The sequence below is a fragment of the Phalacrocorax carbo genome, chromosome 7 (assembly GCF_963921805.1).
Source record: "Phalacrocorax carbo chromosome 7, bPhaCar2.1, whole genome shotgun sequence".
Lineage (NCBI taxonomy): Eukaryota > Metazoa > Chordata > Aves > Suliformes > Phalacrocoracidae > Phalacrocorax > Phalacrocorax carbo.
The window spans coordinates 52,006,688-52,020,184 of record NC_087519.1 but is presented as its reverse complement, the minus strand read 5'-3'; the positions used below and the strand labels follow the sequence as shown (position 1 = coordinate 52,020,184).

At 39.1% G+C, this 13,497-nt stretch overlaps 1 protein-coding gene across 1 annotated transcript in view; it reads right to left on the bottom strand.

Annotated features, from left to right (window-relative positions):
- NLGN1 (neuroligin 1) overlaps positions 1–13,497 on the bottom strand; it is a 316,462-nt gene that overhangs the window by 113,065 nt on the left and 189,900 nt on the right. The gene's annotated exons all lie outside the window — the stretch shown is intronic.

The following is a 13,497-nucleotide window of genomic DNA, read 5'->3' as shown; positions in this document are numbered from 1 at the left end:
CCAGTGAACTAATGGTAAAACCAGATTTAATCCCCTGAAACCCTGAATCGTTATCCCATGCCCTCAAAACCTTCACCTGCACAACAGTAATGGACTCTGATATTTTTCCTTGACAGATAAATACCAACAAGGGTGTGAATTTAGATACAGAGGTACTTCCAAAACACATCTGGTATTCTATTTTATCCAAGCCATCTTAACATGTTGAGATATCCTCGAAAAACTACATGGGGGAGGGAGGGTCAGCTCTGGGCTGTGTAAATTGTGTCCAACCTATCTGGATTTGCTGAATTTCAAGCCTTGCCAATAAGCAAACAGATAAATAAATCATATCCACAGCTGATCCAAATGGCCACATCATCAAAAGTCCTTAGGGAAGATGAAAAGAACAACAGATGTTTTGCAAATAAAACTATGTTAGCATAGATGTATCAAGAGAACTTTCAAATGAAGACTGTGATCTTAAGTTATACACTGCCCTACAAAAGACGCTTTTTGAATAAAGCAAAAATAGATAAGGTTGGATGACATTTGAATCCAAGGCAGTTTATCCAGGTACCCACCGACCGAGCCCCGCCACCGCCACCCAAACCAGGGCTGCAGGGGTCGATGCGCTGCCGCAGCCGGTTGCTGCTGGTGCGCAATAGCAAACCCTAAAGACGCTCCTAAGTTACATTCCTCTGACCCCCAGTCACAGTGGGCAAACTTTGTGTTGATTTCTTAGCTATAAGCTTCCTTTCAGCGCCTGTAATTCAACTGAGCTACCTCCAGCAATGGTCTTTATTTGATACGGCACTCAGTGTTTGTGCCCCTCCTTGCGTACAGCTTCGTCCTCCTCGGGCAGGAACGAAGGCTTCACAGTTTGCCACTGACAGCAATGTTCCTGGAAGTTTCTGACTGAAGAACATTAAAGCTTTCTGGCAAAATCCAGACAATCTTCTGGATTTTCATTTCCAACCAACTAAAAATCATACTGCGTTTTGAGCAAGAATTCCTTACCGTTGCTTTCCTTAGCCACGCTTGTTTCGCTTGCCTGATTTTTAGCTATTCTTTGCATTTTATTTGCTTAAATTCTTCCACTAATCACCTTAAGATATTTTCATCCATCACAGACTCATTTAGAGACGTGTCACAAGATCAGCTCTCCCATGTAAGAGCAGATATTTCTGTAAGTTAAGCACGCAAACGCGCACGGCCTGGTTAGTAGTTTCGAATTCTGCGTGCGCAGAAGGAAGGCACGCGGGCAGCCAACTCAAGCCACTAGGATTGCGTTCAGCTTTGTGGTGTTCTTCCTGTAACAAAAGCACAAAATACGATAAAGGGCTGAAATGAGGGGAACGGAGCTATGCTTCAGCTAATTATGGTTCGAAAGAAATACAAATTCATTACTGCCATTTGTCACAGCCTTAACTTTGAATTATGGGAGGGGTGGTAAAGCACCAGCACGCCTTGGGCATATACCAACACACCATGTTGTCAGTCCCTTCTCGGAAATTCTTCCAGAGATAATACTTCTGGGAATGACACTAATTGGTCACCAATCAACATTACCAGCTCTGTAACACTGTTCCCAGAAACAGCATCTTTCTGTAGTCATATTTCCAGGAACAATACATGGCATGTTTATAGAGGCAGGCAAAAAAAAGGTAATAGGTGCTTAAAATATACACAAGGCCAGAGCGCCCCGGCTCTTAAAACGTAGAGACTTTCATAAAGGCCTGTTCTTTCAAAACAATGCTTATGGGTATTTTTTAGTCAGACGAAACATTACTATTGATTAAACTGATACAATTTTTATTGAACTGGGCTCCTTTGCAGCATGAAGCGCACACCATTATTTTTCGTGTTGTGTAGCACAGAAAAATAAGAAAACTGAGACTGATCTGTTTGCCTTGACGTAATGGAGCCTTTTGCAGCCTATCTGGAAAAAAACCCACTCTGCGTTGCATCCTTTACCAGCACAAAGGGATACTTTCCTCGGTTTTGTTAATTGGGTCATGGGATTTCAACCCAAACAGCAGTTTCAAAGGTAAATAAGGAAGGTATGGGGATATTTAAAGGGCAGCTAAATGGGCTACAGACACTGATTTTTCAGGGAGTTAGGTCCGTAACTTGGTTAGGTGCCTTAGAAATTTCCGAACTGCTGCGCAGTTAGAGATGCTCAGGCAACAGCAAACCCCACTCTATCTTTTCAATCATTAAAGCTATTGCATACATCCTCGATCGGTTTATTATTTCAGTGGAACTCCAAAGCCCTGCGCAACCTTAGATATTACTTCCAAGTCACCAGATATAAATGCATTTTCTTCACCAGGTTTCTGCAGCTGCTTTTTTCTGCCTTATGTACTCCAGGCTCAAGTGGTGGTCTGATAGGAGAACAGTGTTTAAATAGCAATGAATTTAATTTGACCACTAAAGATTAAGGTGAAAGTCACTGTACTGTAGCATATTCACGGTCACTTAAAATCAGCTGAAGCATTCAAATTAGCACTTATGTTGGAATATGGCCTGGATGCTAATGTTAAATGAATCCTCTACAAGTTTATATGGATTTCCTCAAATAGATACTGTAATAGATTTTTTTTTTTTAAAGCAGATCTAATTGCAACTTTGGGAAGAAGAATATTCCATGAAATAGATATCTACACTGAAACAATTAATCAGAATTACAGTATTAACTACCTCATCAGCCAGACTGGGGGGAGAAGCTGTTTTATAAGCAGCCTGTAAAGGCAAAAAGGAACTCATACAATTATACAATTCATCATCCTTTAAAAGAGGAAAAAAAAATAATAGGTTTGCTTTACTTTTTTCAGCAGACACTGGAAGTACTTTCAACAAAGTTGAACCAAGTTTTGTTGTAGTCTCACCACTAAAATGCTTACATTTTGGTATAAATATAAAAATATGCAAATTTAGCTTCATCCAGGATTTTTTGCAGAGGGAATCAACAATAAAGATAGTTGTGAACTTAGAAACTGCTAATCGACTCAAATTATGCACGCTGGCTTTGTAATGTGAAGAAATGGTTGGTGAAAAAGGGTACCTTAAAATCTTTACTTGATTCCAAGTGTAGGTTGTACCAGGGATAACTTCAGTAACTGCCCCGGAAGAATGCCGAAGGAATCGCTTGGAAGGAAACCTGCGGAATGTACGTGCTAATTCTCACGAAAGCGATGAGAATTTACTCGCTTGAATCTTGGCCTTAGTTTAAGGCTTATTGGAAGATCAAATATTTTGGGTTATGTCCCTGGCTGGTGTTCAGAAGGTATCCTCCCCACATCAGTGCTTTTCTTACTGACCACAGTCCAACAAAAAGAGCAGCACAAAAAGAGAGTGGAAGCAAAGCTGTCAGGATTTTATTGCTTAGCCTAATAAAAGAATGGGGAGAATAGCTGATTGCACTTCTGTCGCTTTTACCAGCAGTGACTATGAAGAAGCCAAAACCTTTTGGCTTTCATTAGACAATATTGCCAAAATATTATATCTAGACAACCTATTAAATGTTAGAGTTAACGGAATATGTGCTCAATGGCCTTTTTTTTCCCCCCCTCAGTTGGAATTTTTGCTGTATTTTCCCTCTGTGCTTGTTAGAGAGAAAGGGAGGACCAGCATGGTTTAAAGATTACTGATTTTGCAGACTGTAAAAGGGACTTCTCTTTGTTTGATACCGACTGAGAGATAGCAATGACAGCTCACTCCAAAAGTTTATTCCTACCTCTTCATGGAGACCTCTGAAAAGGAACCCATACCTACGCGATCTCCCTTTCCTCATTTGCTGAGGGCAAACCTGGACAACACAGATTAAAAAAAAAAAACAACCCGCAAGCAACCAAAGGCCCCCTCAAACAGTAAATCTTTGCTCAAAGACATTATGGCCCTCATGCAGCAAGAAACCTCATCATATTTTTGCCTTCCCAAGTGCTCTCAAGTGACCGCCAATCAAACGAGCGTAAACATGGCTTTAAGTCAGCCTGTTCGGTATTTTGTTACAGAGGATGTGAAATACCGAGAACGATAAACAGATGGAAGCTCGTGAGTGTCTGTTCGCCAGGTTATTTTATTTTTCTCTTTAGGGATGATCCTTCTGTTTCCCTAGTTCCATTCCTTCCATGCTCTGAGAGGAAATATAATGTGAGGAAAAACGTCTGCCATTTTTCTGGTGCTTTAAAGGGCTTATTTATTGAAATTATTCTTTAAAATGTAAAGTAATATATGTATCAGCTACTATTAGAATTTTCTTATAAGACTGTAAATGTAAAAAGAAACCCATTCATATCAAATTCTATTATCTATGCAAGAAGGCTCAAGAACATATATATTCAGATGTGGCACACACAGCATTAGAAACTAATCAAATACCAGATAATTATGAAGAAACAGCCTGCAGATCTGATTATAGATATGAAGCCTCTCTCAAGGTTTTTTTAACTTATTTGAAGCAACGCCGGATTATGTGCCTGCGCTCTCATTTCCAGAACTGAAGGAGAACGGACGCAGTGTTTCCTTCACTACTGCTCTCTGTGACAATGGTATTTCACATTTACAGCTCCAGCTCCACTAAAATGCTAATGACAAATTGCTATTAGATGTCGAGTAGGGGGATACATCTGTCAGGCAGAAGGATGATAGCAACCTTCAGGACTGCTAGATCTAGGCCTGCCTCAGAATCAGGTGTAAAGCCAGGAACAGCAATTCAGCAAAGCCCAGGGGGTGAGGTTTCTGCCGGAAACTTCCCCGCATGCCATCAGCAACTTCCGACCGAGGAGAATGCGCAGTCGTCGGATGATCCCAGCCACGGCTCGAGTGAAGCCCTATGGTGTTGACCTGTACCTGTTCTCCGTGCCTCCACTGGTTAATGGAAAGCCTTGCGTACAGTGGAATTACAGTGTCCAGAACACAGCATTGCCTCAATAACCGCTTTTGATAACTAATATTTTGTTTGAGTGGGCTAACCTTCTACTAGAAATTTGAGCGTGTTTTCACGCTAGCAAGACCTTTTCAAAACTTGCGTTCATGACAATATATTTCCACGCTTTTCTCCAAGGGAATTAAAATACGGTAATTCACGTTAGGGTTCTCAAATGACAATGACAACAAAATAAGATTAATAACTGCTGCAAACAACTTGCCAAAGTAAGTCATCCAGCTAATGCTACAGGGAAGGCTCCTGCCAACCCACTGAAGAAAGAAACACAATTCAGAGATTGTTTCATTTACTCTGTATAAGTATATTTAGCAAAGATCCTGGGCCAGAAACAGAGATGACAAATGGAGGTGTAAATTATGGACTAGTAAATGGGAGAAAGGCAGAGTAAATTGGCATAAGTTGAAAAAAAGTAATTTAGAACCTTAATTTCTGAAAATGGCTGTGGCACGGAATGTAAGACCAGCAAGGCCCTCTGGCATGGTGCTGAGAAAATTTGAAACTGGTACTAGAAGTCTTATTTATGTATCTCTTTGGTTGGGAAACAACATATTTCCATGATTTCTAAGTGATCGTTTAAAGATTTATGGAAGCGCTTACCAAAGACTTACCAAATGCTTCAACAGCCACAAAATATAGAAGATCAAAATTACGAACAAGCAAACTGCTCAGCAGAATGCAAATATAGAGGGTATGTGCGGGGCGGGGGGGGGGGGGGGGGGGAATTAAATGGCCAAAATTGAACTAATGATATTATAAACTTTACAGCACATTATTTTTCAGTATAGACTCAGCTTTTAAGGAAGACAACATGTCACTTTGACAATATAACTATGCTCATTTTAACCAAAACTTAATTAAAAAAAAAATATCTATTCAGTGAATTATAATGGGAAAGTATTACATTTATTTAATCCCTCACACAATGGAGCCAATGTGCCTACCAATTGGGCCATTCACACATAAATTGTATTTAACGGCTTCCTGTTAATGTGCTCTAGTTATATAATGAAAACCCAGCGATCTTAAAGCTCAAGCATCCTAGTTCCTCTACTGCCATCAAACCGAGCAATAATTGAGTCACTCAGGAAAGTACATTTGACCTTGAAGCTATAAATTTTGATTATCCCACCATGTCACAAAAATAGATGTAAAGTCCTCTGTAATTTTCTTTTTCTTAAAAGGTGAGAGGCAGTAATAGATCTTGCATTTTAATAGTTTAGAACCGATACCATTTTCATGAGAATCGAATAGAAAATTGTGATTCGTTTCAATAAAAACTGAATCTGGTGGTTTTTGCAATGGTCTTTTGGCACAAAATGAATTTCCTGAAGACAAGAAACAATAAATCTTCAATAAATTAATAAATTTTCATAGAGAAAACTAGAAAAATTGATGAAGCAAAGCCTTAGCTCACACAGATTCAATTTTTTAATTGTGTGTTTCCCCAACCATAAGCCATTTAACTAATAAGCAATTCAGAAATCTGTCAGAGTAGAATTTGTAACTATATTGTATTACAGGAAAAACATCAGTTAAAAAGAACATGTGCAGCATACAATAGGCAGGTTTACTGATACCTTATTCCTACAGTATTTCAAAAGGCGGCAAGTCCAGAGGACATGAGACTTTGAGATGATTTTCAAAGCTTTGTGCTTTGTATGGTCCCTATTCCGCTATGGTCAACGTAGTGGACCAAAATCCTTGGTTTGATTATATCAACCGGTGTTTTAGACGTTACACAGAAACAGTTAGTTTTGTTGGCCAAGAGGACTATCATGCAAATCTACCTAACAAAAAAAAGCTTTCTCTGAGCCAAGACTATTACCAAAAAGAAAACTCCCTGCCAAGTCCCATTCCATCTCCTTTCTCTTTTCCCACAGAAAGAAAACAAATGCTTCCAGGTCCTCCAGTAGCCTAAGTAGCCGCTACAACCAAAAGCTGTCCTAGTGTCACATCTCAGCCTGTGATAGCCCAAACAAAGGAAACTCCGACTCCGCTGAATACATCACGAATTTTACAAGTAGTATTGCTCTCCTTCCACTCAAGGAGAAAAAAAGCTCGCTCAATATAGACGTGGCTGGTGGTGGGCAAAGCACTAATTAGCAAGGCAGAGACACTGAACTTCAGTAGATCCTAAATGATGTGTTTGATTCTTAATTACCGAACTGACTTGCTAGTTCTTGAGTTCATGCTTGAGTATATCACAAGGGTTTTTTCATGTAATTTAAGACTCAATCAAGCAGCAGCATCTTCCTACGTGTTCTTCAATGTGTTAACTAGCTTCCTTTCCTTCAAAGTCTTCCTAGTATATGTGACTAACAGCACTATGCATACAGAAGGAAATAAACTGGATTTATTTTGGTATAACTCCATGCAGAATTTGATACAACTCTTGCCAGTAGCAATGGTTTCTAATCTAAGTCTCTCTTAGAAGAATGACTCTCCAGGAAAAATCAACAAATGCACCATCTGTATTTCAGTAAATTTATATCTATCCACTTTAACCAATTAAACATACGCAGTCACTTTATCCAAGTTTGCTTATGATACTGTGTATTTGCTAATTTATGTCCAATGCCACTCTTATGCATTATACATGAAATTTTAAAATAACTAATCATACTGAAAGCCTAATGGATTTGATCTGAATTTACTAATATAAATTAAACATGTCTAAACTAAAATTTTACATTATTGACTCAAGTAATGGTCAAAACTATGTCACATGGGAAAACCAGCAAGCTTGTAACCGTCTGCACCATCTGCTGCCCAAAAAATTCTGTGATGGATCTCACAAAAATACTACACAACTCAAAGAAAATAATTAAAATCGTATATATAATAGACTGGTTTCTCTAAGCTACAATGCTTATGACTCTAATATTTTGGACTTCATTGTAGTGATATTATAGACAGTACCTGTATGTAGGGCATAATTAATCTAAGGTATTTATGGTAATAAGGAGAGTGTTTGGGTTTTGGTCTTTTTTAAAATATATTTGACTGAATGTCACGATGGATAACACCCCATAAACCCTTTGGTTTTTTTTAATTATTCTTCAGATCTTTAAGGTATAGCTGTCACACAACTCAAGCTTTCCAGCCAGAAGAGCTGAAATGTCACCTTCCCACTGTACACAGGTCACACATTATAACGATGTTGAGATTTTTCTCGGTGACACCAAAAGCTATCAAGAACAGTTGCAGGACATCCCCTACCTATTTACATATTTTAACACGAGCCAAGGAAAAAAGAAAAGGACTATTAATTAATGGGGCCTGGAGATCCTCTTGTTCTAATAAACTTTGTAATTATTCATTGTATTTGCCTTGCTTTTTTTTAAACTGTAGAAAAGTAAGTTGAGACACTTGTCTCACTGGGAAGGAAGATAAATACTGCAAGCCCAAGCCATCTATAACAATACGCTCTAACTACATACGAATATGTTTTCTTTCCAAATGATTGCTGAAAAGATGCAGTAGCCCACGATGAATTAAAAAGGTACTATTCCCTATTTATAGAACACCAGCATAATTACAACACAAAGAATGCACTTATTTCCAGCTATGTGTGTACAAGGAAGAGATCAGCAAACTGCAAGGCAAGAAGAGAACTGCAAAAGTAGTAATTACGAAGAATAATTTATGAAGAAAGAGTATAGGAAATAAGATACATAGCTTGGCTAAATAATTACTACATGGACTCACGATTACTGCGTACGAGTATTTCAAAGATGTAAACGTGAGCTAATTGCGAGGGGACTTTTCTAGCATTAATGGGTGGAATTACAGCAGAAAAAAGTTTAACGATTTATAATTTTCATTTGTACGCAAACCCAGGCCCTTTAAATTCTGTACGTCTTGCCAGTGACTTTCCATAAACATTATCAAACACCATAATTAAGCGTATTTTTTGCTGTTAAAATGCTACCTTACAGTACTACAAGTGGAATGTTATCTAAGTGGTTTGTTATCTATTTTAATTATATGTTCAGGGAAAAGAAAACACTTAACAATTCTATTTAGTGTTTTCAATAGGAAAATGGAGGCAAAAGAGGACAACGGTAGTATAAACTATCGAAAAAAAAAGGAGCATGAAGGATCTTGACTTGTAACTTTCTGATCCAATCCCAAATTCATAACACGTCATTCAGTAAGGTGAAAAGAAAAAGCGCTTTAAGCACTTGACAAGTGCATACACCCTTTCTAGAGTTGATCGAAATCCTTGTGTATATGGCTGCACACAGCACTACAGAAATGGTTAATGAGGCTAAGCAAAACAAGTCATCATCATGTATCAACAAAGTCATCGGCTACTGCTTAAATGGTTTGGTTACTAGTTAAATGAGAATAATTCATTGATTCCATGACACGGAGACACTATCAAGAACTGGACAGATATATCACCAAACACACTTTCCCCCACTGAATAGTCCCGATAAAATCCTGTTCTTTAGAGTTGGAACAAGTGACAAGAGACCAACACTTAAGTCAGGCAACACATAACCAGGTTGGGGAACTTACAGGCAGGCTGCTCTGGATAGAAGAACTATTACATTTAAAAAAGTGACTAAACAACACAAGCAAGTGCTGTTAAGCATGAAGAAAGTAATGACAGAACTTTTCAATTCAGATATGAATTTGTATCAGCCTGCAAAACCAAGACAATAAGCGTAGTGAGTTGGGTAGGGATTTGCCTTCGTTGTTCTGAGGTATAGAACACACAGTCCTTACGGTTACGTACCCTGAGAGCTCCTGGTGCCCCAAACCTTCTGAAAAAGCTCAAATCGTGCCCCAGCTTACACATGTTATGCCTCCAACCCCTTGCTCCCCTCTTTTCAGGGCTCTCATGTAGCTGGACTGCCCTGGCTAAAAGTCTTTTTCTTCTAACTCCATTGAAAAGCTTTAGCGGATTCTATGAACCTCAGTGAAGCCTAGCCTATATCCTCAGCACGAAGAGTGGAATCGTTCTATCAAATTATTGTGATAAAAAAAAAAATCTGATTTCTTACAGGACAGGGATAATAGTTCTGCTAGTTAAGTGAGCATTAAGCAGCAAAAGCTTAAGGAACAGCTTTCTTCCTTTTAAAAAGTTCATTGGAGTAGCACTAAATGAAATTAGTATCAAAATTAAGACTGAAGAAGCCCTCACTGACATGAGGAGCAGCTTCTGCTTATTGACCACCCCACAAAATCTAGTTATATTTAAATTAAATTCACTAGTAGAATGGTCCTGTTCCCCCTCAAGGCTGATACAGCACTGAAGAAATCTTAAAGGTGCCAGTATTCATGTCAAGCTTGCTTGGGAAAATAAAATAAAATGCATTATCTCAGCTGTATAGTTTTACGCCAGATCAGCAATTCATTCATGGCAAGGGTTGTGAACTGTTTTCAGCTGCCACTTGAGAGAAAAGACAGTGCCTTGCACCTCATTGGATCCACATCCTCTGAGAGCTTGTGGAAGACAGGTAAAGTTTCTAGACACTCAGCGTTCAGTAAACCTAATCTTTGTTCCTTTTTTGAGAAAGGGGAGAAGAGAAGAATCATTGAACTTAAACTGCTTCACCTGATCGATTTTCAAGTAATCAGAATTATAAAGCCACCTATGAGTACTTGAAAGATGACGTGGATCAAGGTTATTTCAATTCCTAAGTCAATCACACCTCGTAGGTGAGAAGGGAAGTAGTAATTTTGTACTTTGACTCCGGAAATGCTTTTCACACCATGCCACTTGGCATTTTCATAATCAAGACAAAGAAACACAGCATAGGTCTCAGAAGGAAGCAACAGGACATAATTCTAGGACACTCCATACATTTTTTTACACTTTCAGCAATAGCCGCCTGCCCAAATGGAAGATACCGAACAGTTGGCTGTGCACCCGTTCTTTCAAAAAAAAAAACCATACCACTCAATCTCAGAATTGCAGTGGATCATAAAATGACCATCCCTCAGCTGTATCAGGCAAGGCAGACATCATGATGGGTCACATTCATAATATTTTGTATGGAAAATAAGCTAAGGCTTCCATCCTGTTAATTAGTGGTAAGGCCTACAATAGAGGCCACGCCACCCACCTCCGAGTACTGCGTGAAAGGGGTGGGTTAGTTGAACCACAAGTCTGGAAAACACCACCTAAGCCAACAAATTCTAGGAATCAATTTATGATTAAAAATGGCATCAGACCAAGAGGACCCAAAGCAGTGACATTTCAATATGCAAGAGGTCGCTGCAAAGATGAAGGGAGTAAAATATTCCCCATATCTCATACACGCGTGAGGCAAATAACAGTGGGCTTAAACTGCGGAGGCAGAAATTTTGGCAGATACAATCATGGAATCATAGAATAATGTAGATTTGTGTGTTCTCCTGGAAATCATCTGGCCCAACCTCCTAAAAACAGGGCTGACTTCAAGTTGTGTCTTTAAAGTTGTACGTTAGGAAAGAAAATCTGTTACGCGGTACGGCTATAAGAAGAGACTGCTTCCAGCCGCTGGTCTCTCCACTATTTGAAACCAAGAGCAGCCCGCAGGGGAAGAGTCTAAGAATTTTTGCTATGGCTGGGAAAAGGAATGAACCCCTTGAGGTCCTATTCTGCAGTTTGTGACCTTGGTTCTGTAGCCCCTTCATACCTAGCAAGCACGTGGAAAAACGTTTGCCTCGGTGATACTGAAAGATTCTGCAAAGCTGATTTTTTCCAATGTTTAGCGACAGAGAACACGTAGGGGGAGTCATACATCGCTGACACCAGCCATGAAAAACAGACTGCACTATTTGCCAAACATCAATCTATAAAATACCATTTAGTTGTTTCTCTGCAAAAACTAAATTAATAAGTGTTATTGTATAAAATATTCATGAATATGCATTACTATACAAACATTTTGCAAAACAGCTGTGAGTTGTTTACCAATTCCTGGTTTAAATTATAATGACGGTATTCTGAGGAGGTGAATATTGCTGTAAATATGATTATAAGTGAGGATTAATCAAGTAGCCAATGGAGCAAACAACTGCATTATCACCACTTCTATCACAGGATCCCGAAAGCCACAAAAAATTTCATTAAAGGTAGAATTTAAATTTCTATAGAAGCAGCGTTTGGTTTTTTGTTGTTGTTGTGGAAAGTACCACAGGTGGAAACAAAAAAGGGTTGTCAAACATCTCAAAGAATTTTTTGTGCAGCCACGTTTCAATGCAAGCTCTGAGAACAGAAGAAGAATGAAATTTACAGCAGGAAGATAAAATGGAAACATGAAAAATGAAGGACTTGGGTTTTTCACCTTACTGAGATCTTTCACTTAAAAATGAAAGAAGGTATACATTTTGTGCAGGGCAATGTCCAGCTCTAGTGTGCATGGCTGTCCGGTAAAAGTCTATTACTATTTTCATCTTGTTGCTCCCTGTACTAGGACATGACTGTCTCTTCTAAGCGAGGAGATCCACTACCGGGATTTGTGTGTACACTTCCATGAAAACAAAACTGTGCCTGTGATGAGTTACCAGCAGAGCACGAGTTTCACATGACTTTTAAATTCTCTTTAAGCTTTCTCTTCTCCTCCCTGTGTTTCCATTGACTGCTCGCTTGCATTTGAACACTGAGGAGATTTCTTAACGGGAGTGTACCTGTACCAACCATCCTGTTCAGAGACCCTGGAATTTTTCATCATTCTATTTGATCATTCCAAGACAAATAAAACCTCACTAACTGCTACAGCGGAGTTCCTGTCATGAGATGGTGAGTGCTACATGGTAATTCCAGAGTATACCCGCATCCCGGTGCGGGAAGATTCAAGCTTTAGAACATGGTGCTGGTAGCGCTCGAGGAGAAGAAATTCCAAGCAACTGAGAGACAGCAGTCTTGCTGCAGTGAATGCTGAATCCCGCGTTCACATAATTTTGCATATAATTAAAGGCTAAGCTAGACTTGGAAGTTAGAGAATCGTATTCCTTAAGACTAGGGGCATCTAAATGATGCTGAATGTAAGGTTAGGATAATTTACATCTCTTTCTGAAAGCTTCAGGAGCCCAGTTCCAGTCCCAGTTGCATTACAGTAATGACATTAAAGACTATTATTCGCTTCAGTAAGAGATGATTTCCCACGAGGTGGGGTTACAGTATCTCGCTCAACATTTGACTCCATAGATGTGTGCAAGTTACTGCTCAACGTAAACAATCCCCCAATCCTACGATTTCTTATGGATAGCTCTTGCACAAACACACAGTTCTACGTATTTGCACAAGGACACGCAAACCAAGTTCTTCAATTTTGCTTTGCAATCACAGAAGCTTCAAAAGAAAAATGAATAAACTACAGTTTTTCTAAATAAATTCAGAGAATAACTAACAGCAGATTTTCTGTTATTCAAATGGCACCCATGTAGCCATCTATTTCCTCCTTTCTCCCTAGATTTTCTCTGTCGCTGTTCTGTGCCAAAGCTGGACGAGATATACTTCTGTATATCTTCCACTATACTTCCAAAAGGGTTCTGGACCTCTACCCTGTGCTGGAGGAATGGGGACGTTGTGGAGAAAAAGATATGTGGGTCCCAAAACATTGGCTCTT